The 21,082-nt window shown below is 35.5% G+C and overlaps 1 long non-coding RNA gene across 1 annotated transcript in view; it reads right to left on the reverse strand.

Moving 5' to 3' along the window:
* The window catches only part of LOC134739135 (uncharacterized), a 97,868-nt gene that overhangs the window by 46,418 nt on the left and 30,368 nt on the right, over positions 1-21,082 (reverse strand). Inside the window, exon 3 of the long non-coding RNA XR_010125645.1 lies at positions 11,054-11,106. This is a non-coding gene — a long non-coding RNA (uncharacterized LOC134739135). The remainder of the gene's footprint in view (positions 1-11,053; positions 11,107-21,082) is intronic.

Raw genomic sequence — 21,082 nt, forward strand, 5'->3', positions numbered from 1 at the left:
ATCATTATTGATACTACTTTCCAGTCATATTATTTTTACAACTTGCATAACTAGCATTTTGATTTCATGTTTTAAATATTGTATTATTATTTTTAAAATGTCAGCCTTAATTTTAGATACAGGGGTACATGTACATATTTGTTACATGGGAATATTGCCTGATGCTGAGATTTGGAGTATGGATCCCGTCACCCTGGTAGTAAGCATAGTACTCAATGGGTAATTTTTGTAATCCAACCCCTCTCCCTCCATCCTCTAGCAGTCCATAATGTTTATTGTTTCCATACTTATGTCATATGTGCTAGTATTTTCAAAACTTTGCAGATAGTTTGAGTAATAGAAACATTTTGTTTTTCCCAAAAGTATTTAAATTTTTATATTCAGAGTACCTAGCCATCTGGGATTACTCAAAGCTGAGATGCCCACAAAGCTGAACTACAGTCCCTGCAGAAGCCATCTTCTTCTGTATCACAGTTACTCTCTAGTGAGGCTCTTTAGAGTTCCATCTCAGTGTAAGGAAGATGCATCAGGACTTTTACTGGTGGGCCTTGTACCCAGAGGTTTTACTCTAGCCTTGAGGCTATCAAATGAGCCATCCATCCTTTTATTCTTTCAGCTCCCTTGTAGATTTTTTTACTTACTCTCAGGTGAAATATAACTCAAATTCCTCTGATTTTCAATCTTTCCACACATCCCAGCCTGATAATTCCTCACTATTATGCTATCTCCCTATTACTTTCAAGCAAAATTTTTTATATATCAACAAGATTTTCAGTTGACTTCCAGGGGATAGTTGGACCAAGTTACCTAATCTGCCATTGTAGGAAGCAGAAATGTAAAGTTAAATATTTTTTTAAAAATTTATAGTATAAGAAGACAACCATTATTTAACTATAATAATATTATTTGCTGGGGTAATTACAGCAAGTTAGGGAAATAATCAAATACTACCTGCAATAGTCAAAATAATCAAATCTATGCACTTTATCAAAATTTTTAAATTAGCATATAGTATTTACTGTTTTTATAAGAAAGGATATTTTTTCAAAGCATTATTTATACATACTACAGAGTATTCTTTATTTAGACATATCACGACTTACCCTACTGTATCCCTTTTTCACAATAAATATCATTCTGCATAAATCATTATTATATTTGCTAGCAGTTTGGGTTATCAGTTTTTCCTTTCATTTAGAAAAATGGCTGTTGTATTTATTTAACATAACCAGCAAATATTCATTGCTTAGTTCTATTTTACTAATTTCTTTTATAAATATTATTATTCTGTTTTTCCACAAGTTCCACAAGTTTGACCTTTTTTTCTGACTTTCTATCTTAAATACTCAGTTCACATATTTCTACTGGCTTTCATTTTAAAAAAATGTGTTTAAGGCCACAGATATGTCATGGTTACACTGTTATGTTGTTCATTTCTAATATAATTCATTATGTTATATCCTGTTTATTATGTTTTATTGTTAAATTTCTATATATTTTACAACTACTATTATTTTACTCTTTTACCTGAGTGCCCTCAGGTAAAAAAAAAATTACAATGACTAATTTTTCATATGACTCAAAAAAGTTTATAATTCTGACACTCCTGACCTATGACCACAGACAATGCGCATGAGATTTAAAATTATATTATAGAACAAAAATGTGTCATTTTGGTTTGATAGTAAATGTTTAATTTAACCTTTTCATCCTTAAACCCTATTTTATTTTGCTCTATTGTATTGCTTGCTCTGAAGAAAGCGGTTGCCATGTTGTGTGGATTTGAAACCTACCAACAGTAAAATCAGAGGGCTTGGAAGCAGATTCCCCTGCAACTGAGCTTGAGATGACTCCAGACCTGGCCAGTACCTTGATTACAACCTTGTCAGTGACCCTGAGACAGAACCATTCAGCTAAACCATCCCAGGTGGTTATAGTCTGTGAGAAAAATAAACGTTTGTTGCTTCAAGCCACTAAGTTTTGGAGTAATGTATTACACAAGAAACAGATAACTAGTATATGTCTCATTTCTTTTCTACCAATATTAAATAATTAATAAAATTTCAAGTGACAAGGTAACATATAGGAAAAAGAGAGTATGGCTAAACCAAGATGTTTAAAACAAAATTATGGTCAAGTCTCAATTGTGTATAAGTAAGGAAATAGAAAGTACTAATCTCTCCAGATATGATGATAAGAAACCTGGCTATCTGTCCCTGGAGTCAGGAAATAAAAATCCAATGTTGAGAACCAAAGAAGATGAATGGAGTTAAATGAATAGTTTATAACTTCCCAAATGCAGTTCATGTGAACAAAGTTCATGGCCATGGCCCAATCTTCACCATCTTACACCTTATTGAGTTGTATCACAGAAGTGTCATTGGCTTACTTGCAGACTGCTGATTGAAATCTGCTCTGCCATCAAGCTTCAGGTTTATGGCAGTGCACTGTATTCCAATCTCTTTTGTCCTTACATGTATTTAACACAAGGAATTATGGTTTAAATTGAACCTAAAAGCTAAAATTTCTGTGACAGATATTTATTTAAAACCAAATAAGAAATGCTATGCTCTATCAAATCCTTTGGGAAGAATCCTCAAGAGAATTACATTTCCTGCTGTGTGTTTTATCTCTTTCACAATATAAAAGATGGGACTTTTCCTTTTGGGGTGTTTTAAGATCTCTGACATCTGGTTTAGAAAGTGATGAACGTGCAACTTCAGTAATATCTTGCTTTTGTCACAGGAAACATCAATAGACAGAACTATGCCTGTGACGTTCATACTAGTGCACTCTATCATAGCAATATTTTTGTTAAAATTTGGACTTGGTCCTGTCACTTGACTTGTGGAGAATGGGTTATCTTGTTTCAAAAATCTTTGCCAACTATCAGTCATCATTAGTAAAAACATCTTTTTTCTGCCCCGTACTGTCTAATAATTCAATATACATACTTTCTCGATCACATCTTTATTGTCTTGTCCCCCCTCATCCTCCTTTGCTCCAATTTTTCATTTTAGTATAGCTGTTCCAATTTCTGGTGCCTTTTGAAAAATTGTCATAAAGCTTCCTGTCTCTCTGTTTTTATTCTCTGACCTTGGCTAACTGGAAGTCCTGAAACCTAAAACAGACATTTTTACTTCTACTTGTAAAAAGACCACCTATGAATAACTATAAATGTATGATTACAAACAAGAGAGGCATTTGGGGAGACATTCCTTAGCAGACTCCTCTTATAAAGCAGTGCAACATATTGCATAAGGGCTCAGGCTTTGGACACAGGTGGATATGGGCTTACGTTCTAGTTTTGCTATTTGACTATGTGACCATGGGGAGAGTTCTGTATGTTCTCCGGGTATCAGGTTGCCTATATATTAAATGGTATTTGCCTAGAATATTACTTTGGGTTTTAGATATAATGATGTATGTAAAGTGTTTTTTAAAAAGAGCTTGGAATATAATAAATGCTCAGAAATTATCAGCCCTACCTCTCCCAGGAAAGGTTGGTTTTGGTTATGCTATAATATCATAGGTTTTTCTACAATAATGAGATAGATAACTTTTTCCTTTATTGGATATAGAATGAAGAAATTTAGCTCACAAGACAAGCATATTAAGGGAATTATGTGGCCTTTTTAACAGGGTTTACTTCAGGTCCACAGCAGTATATGTGAACACACTGTTGACTGATAAGGGATGTAAAAACTACCTCTTAGGCCTGGTGCGGTTGCTCACACATGTAATCCTAGCCCTTTGGGAGGCCAAGGCAGGTGGGTCACTTGAGGTCAGTAGTTCAAGACCAGCCTGGCCAACAAGGTGAAACGCCATCTCTACTAAAAACACAAAAAATTAGACAGGTGTGGTGGTTCCTGCCTGTAATCCCAGCTACTCAGAAGGCTGAACCAGGAGAATCACACGTGAACTCAGGGGGAGAGGTTGCAGTGAGCTGAGATCACGCCATTGCACTCCAGCCTGGAGGAAGAGTGAAACTCCATCCAAAAACAAAAAACAAACAACAACAACAAAAAACACCTCTTATTAAGTTCCTGATCTATATGAAGAAATGTATGACAGCCATTAGATAAAAAGATAGATGATGATGATGATAGATGATAGATGGATAGAAAGAAATGGAGTCATGAGAACATAGAATTTGAAAAATTAAGAAAGCTTAAGTAATTGGTAATGCAACCCCTAATTTTACCGATGAAAGGAAAGAGATGATGCTGAATTTGCAAGAACACAATTGTCTCAGATTCCTTTCTCATGTTATTTCCACTACACCAAAATGTTGACTACAGACATTTCCACAGAATCTTGCAAATAGCACCAAAAAATTCATTTGCAACTATTTGTAAAATGCAAAATATTTCAAGAATTTGAAATCGAAAGACCCCTTACAGAAGTTTATTGAAGATTGTTACTTTTTGATAAAGCAAAATATTTTGCCTAAACTAGATATACACCTGCATTTGAATCTATTTCATTGTCCTACCAGACAATAAACGGCCTTTGAAGGTAAAAATGGATTTACTACTTAAAATCATTCAAGCATATGCAGTCAGAACTGTTGAAAGCAGTAAGTGCAGTTATCAAGTAAAATTCCCAAAGTGTATAACCTTCTCTCATCCAGCATGTTAAGCCTTTTGGCAAAGTTTATTAGCATTTTAAAAACACTAAAATGAAAAATAAAGTCTCTCTAATTTTAGAATAAACTAAAATGTACTGAATCCCAACGCTTCAGGGACTTTAAGAAACACTTTCAAAGGGGGAGGATACAGCCAGGTAGAACAGCTCCCACACAGGGCCTGAGACAGTTGGCGTGCTTTTAACAGATCTTCAGAGGGATGGTATTGAGAATGGACAGAGGGAAGACCCAGAAGCTAGGCTGAAGGGGGAGAAAGCTGGAAACTCCGCACAGGGCTACTGTGCACCAGAACTCATTTTTGGACCATAACAGCACTAGGGGAATGGGTGAGGTGAATTGGTAAGGAGCAACCCACTCTTGCCACAGGCCTCTGAGGAGACCCCTTGACTACCACTGACACATGAGTTGGCAGAGAGACCTGCTTAGAGAATTTGAAAAATTAAGAAAGCTTAGAGAAGTGGTAGGGGCAGAAGCCAGCTGATATGGAAATCAGAGGGTTTGGTGTGAGAACATCTGCAGCAGAGCATGTCCAGGGACAGCCATCTTCTTAGGCTCAAGTTGCTCCCACTGAGACTTTAGCCCTCGGGGAACTGTTGGACCTGATCTCTGCAGGGTGGTCTTGCCCATCACATGGGGCTGGTCAAATCTAAACACCCTTTGGTCTGCTGTCCTCTCCTGAGACCCCAGCCTGGCCATGGCTGCTTGCAGGGCAGTCTTGGGTACCCTTGGGGCCTGAACAATAGCTTCTGTGCTGGTTGACCATGACTGACCAGTGGAGAACTCCAGAGAGGCAGCCCCTATGGTGGTACATCAGCCAACCTGCTCCCTCTCCATACTGCAGTTTCTCCTGTGACCGTGGTAACTCCCTACATTGCTTTGCTGGCACCTGTCTGCATAGGCAGGTTTGCTTTTCTTGCCCCACCCAGGCACAGGAGTTCAGTCTGCCTGCCCTTCCCTTACTGCCCTGCCATTGCAGACAAAGCCTTGGTGGGCACAGAGCCAGCAAGGCTCACCACCTTCCTTGTAATAACATTGCACAGAGAACAGCAGATCCTCCTCCACCCTGAGCAATCACTCCTGCTTGTGGGGTGCAGAGAAAGCGCCCAGACCTGAACTTGCCAGCACCTCACCCTGAAGCCAACACCACCTACAGCACAACCATGTGCAGTCTCCAGCATGGGCCCCTGCCAACCCAGCTGCATTGCCTCCAGCGCTGTGGTACATGCCTGCAGGGAGGCAGGCACTCTGGCACCCACTAGCACTCTACCATAGCTGCTGCAGCTCAGCTCCCTCAGTGCAATGAATTCCAAATCTCAAGGATCCAGATCCAAAGAACAAACTCAAGGCCCAATACAAGTCCCCCAGAGTTAGAGCACACAGTCCAGGAGTTGGGAGCTAAGGAATGGCCACCTAAAGTCTCTCAGAAAGAAAGCCAGTTGGCTGAATCCACCTTCTACTACAATCAAACCCTCAAGGTCACCAAACAGGATAAAAGAAATAAAACCCATTTGAAGGTCAGCAACCTCCAAGATTGAAGGTAGATAAGCTCTCAAAGATGAAAAAGAATCAGCAAGGTAACTCTGAAAACTCAAAATGCTGCAGTGCCTTCTTTCCTCCAAATGGCTGCATCACCTCTCCAGCAAGGGTTTTGAACTGAGCTGAGATGGCTGAAATGACAGCAATAGAAATCAGAATATGAATAAGAAAAAAGATCATTGAGCTACAGGAGTATGTTGAAACCTAATGCAAGGAAAGTAAAAATCACGATAAAATAATGCAGGAACTGACAGACAAAATAACCAGTATAGAAAATAATATAACAGACCCAACAGAGCTGAAAAACAGTACAAAAGTTTCATAATGTAATCACAAGTATTAATAGCAGAATAGAACAAGCAGAGAAAAGAATCCCAGAGCTTGAATACTGGCTTTCTGCAATAAGACAGCCTAACAAAAATAAATTAAAAAGGATGAAAAGGAACCAACAAAACCTCCAAGAAATATGAGATTATGTAAAGAGACCAAATCTTCAACTCATTGGTGTCCCTGAAAGAGATGGGGAGAATGCCAACTTGGAAAACATATTTCAGGATATCATCCATGAGAACTTCCCCAGCCTAGCTAGAGAGGCCAATATTCAACTTCAGGAAATACAGAGAACTCCAGTAAGTTACTTCACAAGAAGATCATCCCAAGACACATAATTATCAGAGTCAAAATGAAAGAAAAAATGTTAAAGGCAGCTAGAGAGAAAGGTCAGGTCACCTACAAAGAAAGCCCATTAGACTAACAGTCAATCTCTCAACAGAAAACTTACAAGCCAGAAGTGATTGGAAGCCAACATTCAACATTCTTAAAGAAAAGAAGTTTCAACCCAGAATTTCACATCTGGTCAAACTAAGCCTCATACATGAAGGAAAAATAAGATTATTTCAGACATGCAAATGCTGAAGAACTTATTACCACTAGACCTGCCTCACAAGAGTCCCTGAAAGAAGCACTAAATATGGAAAGGAAAGACAATATCAGCCACTACAAAAACACACTTACATACACAGACCAGTGACACTATAAAGCAATCACATAAGTCTACAGAATAACCAGCGAACATCATGATGACATAATCAAATTCACATCTATCAATACTAATCTTAATGGTATACAAACTAAATGCCACAATTAAAAGACACAGAGTGGCAGGCTGGATAAAGAACCAAGACCCATTAGTATACTGTCTTCAAGAGACCCCCCTCACATACAACAACATTCATAGGCTCAAAATAAAGGCATACAGAAGAATCTGCAAAGCATATGGAAAACAGAAAAATCAGGGGTTGCAATCCTAGTTTCTGACAAAACAGACATTAAACCAACAAAAATTTTTTTAAAAAGACAAAGAAGGGCATTACATAATAGTAAAGGGTTCAATTCCACAAGAATATCTAACTACCCTAAATATATATGCACTCAACACAGGAGCACCTAGATTTATAAAGCAAGTTCTTAGAGACATTGAAAGAGACTTAGATTCCCACATAATAGTGGGAGACTTTAATGTCCCACTGAAAATATTAGACAGATCATCAAGACAGAAAATTAACAGATATTCAGAACCAAAACTCAGTACTCAAATGGACCTGATAGATATCTTCAGAACTCTCCATCCAAAAACAACAAAATATATCACCACATGGTACTTACGCTAACGTTGATAACATAATTGGAAGCAAAACACTCCTTATCAAATGCAAAAGAACTGAAATCATAACAATCTCTCAGACAACAGAGCAATCGAATTAGAGATCAAGACTAAGAAGTTCACTCAAAACCATACAATCTCATGAAAACTGAATAACCTGCTCCTGAATGAATTTTGGGCAAATAATGAAATTAAGGCAGAAATCACAAAATTCTTTGAAACTAATCAGAGCAAAGATAAAATATACTAGTATTCCTGGGACACAACTAAGACCCTGTTAAGAGGGAAATTTATAGTACTAAATGCCCACATCCAAAAGTTAGAAAGATCTCAAGTTAGCAACCTTACATCACAACTGAAAGAACTAGAGAACCAAGAGCAAACAAATCCCTAAGCCAGCAGAAGGCAAAAAGTAACCAAAATAATAGCTGAACTGGAGGAGATTGAGACATGAAAACACATTCAAAAGATCCAGGAATTAAGCAGCTGTTTTTTTTTTTTTTTTTTTTTTGAAGAAAAATAATAAGGTAGATAGACCACTAGCTAGACTAATAACAAAAAAAGAGAAGATTGAAATAAACACAATCAGAAATGACAAGGGGCATATTACCACTGTCCTCACAGATATACAAACAACCATCAGAGACTATTATAAACATGTATATGCACAGGAATTAAACAATCTAGAAGAAATAGATTAGTTCCTGGATACATACACACTCCCAAGACTGAGCCAGCAAGAAATTTAGCCCCTGAACAGACCAATAACATACACTGAAATTGAATTAGTAGTAAAAGGCCTACCAACCAAAAAAGGCCTAGGACCAGATGGATTCATAGCTGAATTCTACCAGATGTACAAAGAAGAGCTGGTACCATTAATGCTGAAACTACTCCAAAAAATGGACAAGGAGGGACTCCTTCCTAACTAATTCTGTGAGGCCAGCATCATCCTGATACCAAAACTTGGCAGAGATACAACAAAAGAGAAACTTCAGGCCAATATTCTTGATGAACATTGCAGCAAAAATCCTCAACAAATTACTTGCAAACTGAATCATCCAGAAGCACATCAAAAATCTTATCCACCATGATCAAGTAGGCTTTATCCTTGAGATGCAAAATTGTTTCAACATACGCAGATCAATAAATATGATTCGAACGAAAGACAAAATCCATAAGATTTTCTCAATAGATACAGAAAAGGCTTTCAATAAAATTCAACACTGCGTTATGTTAAAAACTCTCAATAAACTAGTTATTTAAGGAACATATCTCAGAATAAGAGCCATCTATGACAAACCCACAGCAAACATCATATTAAATGGGCAAAATCTGGAAGCATTCCTTTTGAAAACCTGCACAAGACAAGGATGCCCTCTCTCACCACTCTTATGCAACATAGTATTAAAAGTCCTGGCTAGGGAAATTAGGCAAGAGAAAGAAATAAAGCCCATCAAATAGGAAGAGAGGAAGTCAAACTATCCTTATTTGCAGATGACATAATCCTGTATCTGGAAAACTTCATAGTCTTGGCTCAAAATCTGCTTAAGCTGATAAACAACTTCATCAACATCTCAAGATATAAAATCAATGTAAAAAACATCATTATCTTTCCTATACATCAGCAGCAATCAAGCAAAGAGCCAAATCGGGAATGCAATTCCATTCACAATTGCCACAAAAAGAATAAAATACCTAGGAATACAGCTAACCAGGGATATAAAATATCTCTACAAGGAGAGCTACAAAACATTGCTCAAAAGAATCAGACATGACACAAACAAATAAAAAATATTCCATGTTCATGGGTAGGAAGAATCAGTATTATTAAAATGATCCTACTGCCCAAAGCAATTTATAGATTCAATGCTGTTCCTATTAAACTACCATTGAGAGGAGGAAGGAGAGGATAAGAAAAAAATAACTAATGGATACTAGACTTAATACCTGGGTGATGAAATAACCTGTATAACAAACTCCCATGACACAAGTTTACCTGTATAACAAACACACACGTACCCCTTAACTTAAAAGTTAAAAAAAAGAAACACTTTCACATACATCATCTTAATCTCATGACTCTAAAAAGCTAGTGGAAATCTTTAGTTAACTGATGATGAAATTAAGGTTCACAAAATTAAGTTACTGATCTACAATGACACAAATACAAATGATAAATATAAATATAAACCACATAAAAATAAAAACATAAATATAAATAAGAGAGCCAGGTCTCCAACCTGAGTCTCAATTCCAAATGCCATGCATTAGACTGTAATTATTTCAGAAAGCCTCTTGAATTTTTGGTTTATGTGTTTGTTTTACCGCAAAAAGTCAATAATAAAGAATGTTCAGCTTGGACACAGGAAGGGGAACATCACACACCGGGGCCTGTTGTGGGGTGGGAGGAAGGGGGAGGGAAAGCATTAGGAGATATACCCAATGTAAATGACGAGTTAATGGGTGCAGCACACCAATATGGCACATGTATACATATGTAACAAACCTGCACGTTGTGCACATGTACCCTAGAACTTAAAGTATAATAATAAAAAAAAGAAACATTTAAAAAAAAAAAAAGAATGTTCAGCAAAATGGAAACAAATTAAGTATGATCCTATTACCTGGAATAACTTTTCTATTTTTCATGTGTTCCCCAATGATATTTATCCAAAAGCGTTAATAATTTTACACAGCTCTAATCCCAGTGTTTGTTAATTTTTATTAAGATTTTGACTTACTTAATATGCTACCATGATTTTACGTATGCTTTTTGCTATTTTCATGATTGTATAATATTTAATTACTTCATTGGACAATGATTCATTCTAGTTTCCACTAATATTGGATAATTAATACAATAAAAAACGATTTTGTACATATAGCTTTCTACTTTTGTTTCAATATTTCTTTATGCTACATTTCCACGAATTTAAGACTCCTGAATTAAGAGCAGATTTTTAAATGTCTTTTTATAATATTGACATCTTGCTTTCCAAAAGCATTATATAAATTTACAGTGTATTATTGCATTTAGTGTTCATAACACCCCACAATCACAAAATTCTAGTGAACCCATGATTTGTGGGAATTTAGTGAGATTTACGCTAAGTCCAAGGTAAGCGTATTAGTCTGTTTTGTGTTGCTGTAACAGAATACTATAGACTGGGTAATCGATAAATAACAGAAATTTATTAGCTCACCTGTCTGTAGGCTGGAAAGTCCAAAGTCAAAGAGCCAGTATCTAGTGAAGGCTCTATTGATGAGTCCACCCCACAGTGGAAGGCAGAAGAGCAAGACAGGGCAAGAGAGAGAGCAATAGGGAGTAAACCCACTTTCATGGTAAGGAACTCAATCCTGTGATAATGGCATGGTCTATTCATGATCTGAACACCTCTTATAGGTCCTACCTCTTCATACTGTTACAATGACAATTAAATTTCAACGTGGGTTTTGGAGGGGACGAACATTCAAACTATCACAGTTACCTTATTAAGATTCTAACTAAATGGGGGTACTAACAATCCTCAGAGGCCACACTTTTCAATCAAACCAGAACTTGTTTCTAATGTAGAAAGAAGGCAGTACATTCTGAGAAAGATGGATCGACAGGTAATTCTGTCATACTCTTTCTTACTGGTGTTCCTTTCCTATAATAGCCAACAATGATGAGAGTAAGAAAAGGAAAAACAGGGCAACTTATAGTTCCTTTTTTTTCAGTCCTTCCTTACTCATAAGTAAGCTAAAGATAGTGTTGACAGAATGTGCAAGTGTCAAGAAATGAAATAAAAACAGCTAATTAAGGTTGTGCATGATTTCCACTCTTCGGATGAGAATAAAAAAAGTGCATGTATGAACTATGAAATACAAATTGTTCAAATTTGTGATTCTGCATATAAACGAAATGTTTTTATATTTGCATATAAAACTGGCATTTTGCAATTTAAACAGTAAAGTTCATGCTAATAATATAAAATTTTAATTTTTTTTTTTTTTTCTGCTTAGAGCAACATTAAATAGTGAGTATGATATACCATGGCAAGTCAAGAGAGAGACCATGGAACAGGAAAAAAAAGCTTTATATTTTAGTACTTGAGTGGCACTTTTTTCCTGCTTTTTGAACAAGGAGCTCCATATTTTCATTTTGCACCAAGCCCTGCAAATTATGTAGCTGTCCCTGTCTTTAAGTACTGAGAAGCTGTCAAGTTTACAGTGGTGGATACACATTTTCAAACTTCTGATTTTAACTTAAAAGCTCAAATTTTATCATTGGCCACAAATACTGTCAGTTTTGTTCCCTGAAGTGACAAGCTCACTTCACCCTTCTTTGAGAAAATGTCTGCCAAATTTCCAAGTCTGAATAACCAGTTTCCTTCAAGAAAAAAATAACATCTCATGAAAAAAGAGGCCAGTTCAGCTCTCAACAATGCCACAGCCATATAACTACAGTTTCAATGTAGCAGAAATGCTTTATGCATACTTCCTACTTACACATAATATTAAAAAGACATGTAACCAAAGATCAAGATTTAATAAAAATTCATAATTTTAATGCTTCTTCCAATACATTTGTAAGTAAAACTTGCTTTTTTTTCTGTATGTGCTTGGCAACAAAGAATACAATGTCTACCAGTAGAGTTTTATTTTCTTTTTCACATTGCCTTGATTCATGCTACACATCTAGCAGTGTTCCCTACCATGGTATATGCATTATCTGTGCAAATGCCAACAAAGCAAAAAATATAAATAATTTTTAGTATTATTATGAAAATAGTTTTGATTTCATAGACCTCCAAAAAGGTTCTCAGAGGCCTCCAGATGTCCATAGGTCATACTTTGAGTATCACTACATTAGCTAATTCATTGCAACAGGGAAAATAAAATAAATCAAAGAAAAGTAATTTGTATTTAAAACAAAATTTTAAATTATGCTTTACTAATATGTAATATACAAATGGACACTGGCATCATCATTTTTGCATGTCAAATGCTTATTAATCTTATATAATAGAGAAAATATCCCAGGGGAAGAATAAGATTTCCTCAACCCCAAAATGTTGACAGATTACTCATTTGTTCTTTCATATTTTGATTTATCACGTCAAGTGGATTGCCAATATTATGCATTTCTACTAATCCTCACAAAAGTGGTCACGTGATTTTCAAATATTTGTGCAAGAAAACAAGGGGCTACAAATAATAGAGCACAAGAAAATAAAAATAAAATGACAAAACCAGCACTTCTACTCCTGAAGTGAGTTCTTTGTCAGTCACATTCTTAGGTAAAAATCAGTGATGAACTAATCAGCGATAACAAGAAGCCAGTCAAAAGTGTTGAAAATTATCAAAAAGATGGTTTGATAATAAATGATGAATCTAACCCTAAAAAGTGTACACTGTAACTTGTACACACTTAAGACAGTAACACATATATACATAAATGATTGTTAATAATTATTAAAAATTAAAATTATGTAAATAAAATGAAAAGGACTGTCAATTATGACTCCACTAGAAACTAAAGTTATTATTAATCTAGTTCTACACACATGAGATTGATAAAGAAGAAAGATGTGAGGGTGAAATTTATGTGTCAACTTGACAGGGCTGAGGGACACCCAGATATCTGGTATAATGTTATTTCTGAGTGTGTCTGTGAGAGTATTTGTGGAAGAGATTTGCATTTGAGTCAGTAAACTGAGTAAAAAAGATGCACCCTCACCAATGTAAGTGGGTATCATGCAATCCATTGAGGGCCCAAGTAGAATAACAATGCAGAGGCAGAGGAAATTCTTTCACTCTCTTTTTGAGCTGGGAGCTCTTCTTAAGCCATCTTCTCTCAGCCTGAGACATCATAGTTCCTGGATCTCCACCCTTCAGACTTCAGAATTTATACCATCAGTTCTTCTGCTTCTCTGGCCTTGGTGTGTCCAGAATTGGTTCCTTCCTGTGGTCTCGCTGACTTCAGGAATGAAGCCACACTTCTTTTTTTTTTTTTTTTTTTTTTTTTTCTTTTATTATTATTATTATTATACTTTAGGTTTTATGGTACATGTGCACAATGTGCAGGTAAGTTACATATGTATACATGTGCCATGCTGGTGCGCTGCACCCACCAACTCGTCATCTAGCATTAGGTATATCTCCCAGTGCTATCCCTCCCCCCTCCCCCCACCCCACAACAGTCCCCAGAGTGTGATGTTCCCCTTCCTGTGTCCATGTGTTCTCATTGTTTAATTCCCACCTATGAGTGAGAATATGCGGTGTTTGGTTTTTTGTTCTTGCGATAGTTTACTGAGAATGATGATTTCCAATTTCATCCATGTCCCTACAAAGGACGTGAACTCATCATTTTTTATGGCTGCATAGTATTCCATGGTGTATATGTGCCACATTTTCTTAATCCAGTCTATCATTGTTGGACATTTGGGTTGGTTCCAAGTCTTTGCTATTGTGAATAATGCCGCAATAAACATACGTGTGCATGTGTCTTTATAGCAGCATGATTTATAGTCCTTTGGGTATATACCCAGTAATGGGATGGCTGGGTCGAATGGAATTTCTAGTTCTAGATCCCTGAGGAATCGCCACACTGACTGGCTAGCCATATGTAGAAAGCTGAAACTGGATCCCTTCCTTACACCTTATACAAAAATCAATTCAAGATGGATTAAAGACTTAAATGTTAGACCTAAAACCATAAAAACCCTAGAAGAAAACCTAGGCATTACCATTCAGGACATAGGCATGGGCAAGGACTTCATGTCTAAAACACCAAAAGCAATGGCAACAAAAGCCAAAATTGACAAATGGGATCTAATTAAACTAAAGAGCTTCTGCACAGCAAAAGAAACTACCATCAGAGTGAACAGGCAACCTACAAAATGGGAGAAAATTTTCGCAACCTACTCATCTGACAAAGGGCTAATATCCAGAATCTACAATGAACTCCAACAAATTTACAAGAAAAAGCAAACAACCCCATCAAAAAGTGGGCGAAGGACATGAACAGACACTTCTCAAAAGAAGACATTTATGCAGCCAAAAAACACATGAAAAAATGCTCACCATCACTGGCCATCAGAGAAATGCAAATCAAAACCACAATGAGATACCATCTCACACCAGTTAGAATGGCAATCATTAAAAAGTCAGGAAACAACAGGTGCTGGAGAGGATGTGGAGAAATAGGAACACTTTTACACTGTTGGTGGGACTGTAAACTAGTTCAACCCTTGTGGAAGTCAGTGAAGCCACACTTCTTAAAGATGGCGTGTCTGGAGTCTGTTCCTTCAGATGATCAGAGTTTCTTCCTTCTGGTGGGTTCGTGGTCTTGCTGACTTTAGGAGTGAAGCCACAGACCTTCACAGTGAGTGTTACAGCTCTTAAAGGTGGCACATCTGGAGTTATTTGTTCCTCCTAGTGGGTTCGTAGTTGTTTGTTCCTCCTAGTGGGTTCGTTGTCTCGCTGACTTCAGGAATGAAGCCACAGACCCTCGTGGTGAGTGTTACAGCTCATAAAGGTAGTGTGTACCCAAAGAGTGAGCAGCAGCAAGATGTATTGTGAAGAGTGAAGAAACACAGCTTCCACAGAGTAGAAGGGGACCCAAGCGGGTTGCTGCTACTAGCTTGGGTGGCCAGTTTTTATTCCCTTATTTGACCCCACCCACTTCCTGCTGATTGGCCATTTTACAGGGTGCTGATTGGTCCATTTTACAGACTGCTGATTGGTCCGTTTTACAGAGTGTTGATTGGTGCATTTACAAACCTTTAGCTAGACACAGAGTGCTGATTGGTGCGTCTTTACCAAGTGCTGATTGGTGCGTTTACAATCCATTAGCTAGACACAGAGTGCTGATTGGTGCATTTTTACAGAGTGCTGATTGGTGCATTTACAATCCTCTAGCTAGACAGAAAAGTTCTCCAAGTCCCCACCCGACCCAGAAGCCCAACTGGCTTCACCTCTTATTGGGACTCACACTGAATTATACCACTGGCCTTTTTTCATCTCCAGCTTGCAGGTGGCATGCTGTGAGATTTCTTGGCCTCAATAATCACATGAGCCAATTATCATAATAAATCTCCTCTTAAATATCTATATATATCCTATTGGTTCTGTCTTTCTGGAGAACACTAACTAATACAGTAAAGTACTCTAACTGAAAACTAACCAAAGGAAAACAAAAGACTGGTAAAATAATACTAATATTAGACAAAATAGATTTAAGAAAAATTATTAAAAATACAGAATAGCATAAAATTGTAATAAAAAGCCCACAAGGAATATATAGTAATCACAGATGTGTACCAATGAAGATATATTCTTGAAATGTATGAAGCAAAATTAACATTATGGAGAAATGGAGAAATCTGCAAGTAAAAAATAAATTAGATTTTCAGATTCTCTTTCTGAAATTTATAGATAAACCAGCTAAAAATAATTAAGGACATAGAAAAAGTGACCTACACTATTAGTAAAAAAGTGTTTATAAATTTTACAATATCCAATAAAGTTAGATACATTTTTATTTTTCTGCCCCAGAATTACCAATTATGAGCATTCATTTAAATGTTATAATACAGAAAAAATGGAAACAAACTAAAGGTTGGCTAAAAGGGAACACAATAACATGCATGCAATTATTAAAAATAGACATGTCATTACAATATTTTTAAGCAAAGAAAAAAAGACAGTACAATGCATATAATTTAATATGTGTATGTAAAAAAATACATAGGTACATATCAACAAAACATGTTTTAAAATAAATTTACAAAACATTCACTATAAACTGTTGAGAGTAGTAGCCCTTGAAAAAGAGTGAAGGAGAAATTTGAATTTTACTAACATACATGTATATTGTTTGAATTTTTTGAAGGCAAGAGAGTATTTAAATATTAACTATATAATAGAGATACAGAGAGACCAAGGGACAAAACATGGACAGATCCCTAACTAACTTCAGGCTGCTGCAACAAGAACAGATAAGAAGCTCTATACTGGCAAGAAAATGGGAATATAGGTGTTTCTATAAACTGTGAAAGTGTAAATTAATATAATAGAAGGAAATTTGTCATGACTATTGATCTCTGATTTATGATGTAAATGTTTTCTGGTCAGTGGCTGCATGGCAAGCTATGATGAATCAAACTGGATTATTATAGAAACAAAAGTGAAAGTCAATTCATACAATACCAAAATTAATGTAATTTAAAGAAAATTTGTGCAACTATTAGGCATATATAAGTTAAATTATAAATGCATTTTGAGTGGGTAGGCTGGGAAACCATTATCCCAAGGAATGGAATGCCTCAGACATAAAATATAAATCTGATGAAATTGGACTGATCATGCTTCTTGCCCCAGTAAATCTTCCTTTAGCAACAATTACTCATCGCTGTGAAGAAATCCAAACAAATTCTAAAAAATGGGATTTTATTCTCAGTTGATTAGATGTACACGAATAACTTTGAGTTTAAATAGTGTAGGAAGAGATAATTATTCATGGAAGCATTTTCAACAAATGTTTACTAGGCAAAGGGCAAATGTCTCTAATAAGAGTGTGCAAAGAATGGCTGGCACTAAACTTAAAATATTCTTGTGAGGAAATACATTTTCCCCTGCAAAACACAACATGAAAACATTATCAGGAGTATGACCACAGTGAGCCAGAGAACAGAAAATTGTGCTATCACAACAATGTTTACTTGGCCTTAATCCAGTGTACTCTGGATTTAAACTGTAATAAACTGGCTGTAAAGAGCTAGGGTATGGGTCAGTCATTACTAGACCAAAATAATTGTGTAAGTTTGTATTTAAAGACTATCTAGAGAATAATATTTTTAAAAGGAAGAATTTTGCAAAAAGGATTGAAGAGGATGAGAAAATGAAATAATTGTTTGTCTTTACATACAGGTCAGAAAAAAAAATGAACGAAAGCAAGGCCTGAGAAAAAAAGGAAGAAGAAAATGAGATTTCGTACCCTTGCATAAGCAAAAGACAAATAAGCCCAAATTTTAAAACACATTTATACACAAATTATTAGCACCAGTAAGTACAGTAAAACATTATGACAACTAACCTGTAAAAAATAAACATTTTTCTAAGTAGAAACAATGTCAATTTAATCCCAATACACAGTTTAGAAAACAAAAATTGTGAGCTCTTAAAATGAAGATATTAAAAATAAAAAGTAATAATTAGAAAATGCATTTTATATTATCAACAAGATATGCTACATAACTCCATTTCAACGAAATAAACAGATTCTGATTTCATACATGAATGCTTTGGAAAAATCAGCCAATCACAAATCGTAATTTGACTAAATTGGTCCTTTCTTAAAACCAAAGTAAGTGAATCAACTCAATAAAAGTAATCAAACTTTTCTCCTGCCATAAAAGAGGGCTACAATTAATGAATAAATAAGTGGTAAATTGATGAATGAATGGTTGAAGGTAAACATATTTCAATTAACATTAAATACAGATGTAGTCACTAAAAATATAATTTTTTAAAGATAAAATGTGAAATAATAATGAATAATAAAAACAAAACTAACGTTCTATAAAACTAACCCTCAAATAACAACCAAAATACAATTTGAAACACATGGAAAGTACAGGACATTGAGAAGGGAAGCAAATAGAGAAAACCAAATAATATTTTTTTCAATACAAGGGGAAAGTATAGGGTATCACACACTAAAAAGAGAACCAAGTGTTGAGTTAACCCAGGCCCATTTCTTCTTAAGTTCATTCAAACTAACTGAGAGGTAGAGCTGCTGATGCAGTAATTGATGAACACAGATCAAACAGGATTTTTAAGTCATGGGGCAGGTGCTGACAGCCCAGGATGATGGCTGAATATGACAGAAATGTCAAGGGAAAAATATCAAATTTCTTGCATCTCTATACACTGAAATGGATGTTTCCTTCTCAGCATGAGGATGTTCAAGTTGAGAATTTATTTCGCAGATTGAAACATTACTCCTGTTTTTATTCTGTCTGCATTACATTAGGAAGAATCTCTCATATAAAGCCAATTTTATTTTTTTAAATCTCAAGGCAATGAGCCTTAATTATTCCCTGTAGATTGACAATTTTAGAACAAATGTCATACGATAGTGTGTGATAGTGAGCTAGAAGCTGGTAAGTTAATGGGCAGCTGGCCTATTATCAAGGCAAGGAAATTCCTTGGCTGTGCGTCATTAGACTTTACCCTGCTCACTCCTTAGACCCTGTTGTTAAAAAAAAATCACAGAAGCATGGAAGCTATGCAGCATATGCAGGGGAAATAGTTGTGATACAGTGTTGTCTTTTAAATTCCACAGGAAAAAAGCATAAACACTATGATTACAGGCATGCAAAACACATAAACATTTTTTAAAAGATTAAAAGAGAATATTTAAATATTAACAGATGGGTTGTATAAAATTTTTTCAGAATTTGCTAAATTTTTAGTTGGTTATATAGTCATTAAGTTTTAAAAATCACGTGTAAACACATTTAGATCTAAGATCATTTAGACTGAAGACTACTTGGGCTTCATAAAAAAAAAAAACTGTATAACTTGAATTCTTGGCAAAGGGCTCAAATTTAAAATAAAAAAACTAAGTATATGTTTCTAATTATCTAATAATATAGAATACCCTTACCAAATTATCACTTTACTTGCCTTAAATTTCTACCTTCAAATTGCTTATATTAGTCTAAATTTTAATATAAAATTAGTATATAAAATGCCTCTAATAAAATTTAGTCAATAAATTATAGTTGTTTTGTTTTGGTTTTGGCTTTACTCTTTTTTTTTTTTTTTTTTTTTTTGGCTTTACGCTTACAGTGAAACTAGATATGCTAGCCAAGATGACAGGCATCATAGCTTCTATTCATATGGAGGCAATTAAAAGAATAAAATTTATAAAATACTAGGAAGCCACATGAGTGCTAAACCATACAATACCATAAGAGAATAAGACAGTATCAAAGCTTTTTTCCCAAACCCTCTCCCCATAAACTTCCATAGAGAGGAACAAAGCTAAGTGCCAGGGAGATTGTGTCCATCACCAGCAGACGTCTATTCAGTTGTATATTAACATTTTCATCTCTCTATTTACATAATGGCCTGCCTGCTAGCTATGTTTGTGCTTATTTTTCTGAGATGTGTAATAAACATTATTAACTTTTTTATATATAGCAAGTTTTAAAAGGCAGTAAAAATACTGTCAGTTGTAGGAGGCAGTAGAGTATGATTACTGATAGTGTTATTTTGATTTAATAAACTGATTTCTGAATAGCCTATTTATAATAGAAGGGCCCAATTGTACAATAGGGTTACTAAATGCAAACACAGTTAGAGAAAGGTAATATTTTTTAAAAAATGAGAGAAAGATAAGATATAGTTTTGGAAAACTGGAAGATATAAAAGAGAAAATATAGCTAGGAGGCAACTATATTCACACAAGAGTTGTGAAGTCTTCCTGTAGGAAGGAAAATTGAAGAAGAAGGCAATAAAAAACAGACAGAGAAACCTACAAGAAAATATACTGGGCTTTGTCATTAATTACAAGCATTTGAACTTTGAGGAGTACTAGTGGCCCAACTTGAAAGGAGGATGAGGACAAAAGGGACATTTTTAAGGATAAAAATGAGAAGTTTGGCTATGGTCACACTGAATTTTTACTTTTTAGGAAATTTCAAGAAAAGTTTTCTTGTAGGTAGTTTGAACTAAAAAGCTGGAGCCTGATGGAAAGATTTGGCACAGGATTAGGATTTGGGAACAATTGATTTATAGATGATGATTTAAGACAGAAATACAGGATAGCAGCTTCTACAAAATCAAGTTTGAGAAGTCAAGAAAGTCTTGAGAAGTCAAGAAATAAAGTTTGGATACTTCTCACGGTTAGAGATGGAAGAAGAAAGGAGACCTGGTGATGGAGGGAAGATAAACCACAAAGAGATGAACCAAAAAGGGAAACTGGAATCATCTACATCAATGAGAGTAAGGGGAAGGAAAAGTTTGGAAAGCAGTTGAAATTGCCAACAGAATCAGAATAGCCCTGAGATGTCAAAAAGTAAGAGGACTAAGGAGAAGCTTTTAAATCTGATTGTAAGAACATCATAACAACATTGTAAATACTGGGTTCAATTCAATGGTAGAGGCAGAAGCAAGGGACTGGGTGGTCAAATGGATTTGTGTTGCTAAAAAAGAATGATACAAAGTATATCAACAGC

This window comes from Pongo pygmaeus, chromosome 2 (genome assembly GCF_028885625.2).
Source record: "Pongo pygmaeus isolate AG05252 chromosome 2, NHGRI_mPonPyg2-v2.0_pri, whole genome shotgun sequence".
In the NCBI taxonomy this organism is placed as follows: domain Eukaryota; kingdom Metazoa; phylum Chordata; class Mammalia; order Primates; family Hominidae; genus Pongo; species Pongo pygmaeus.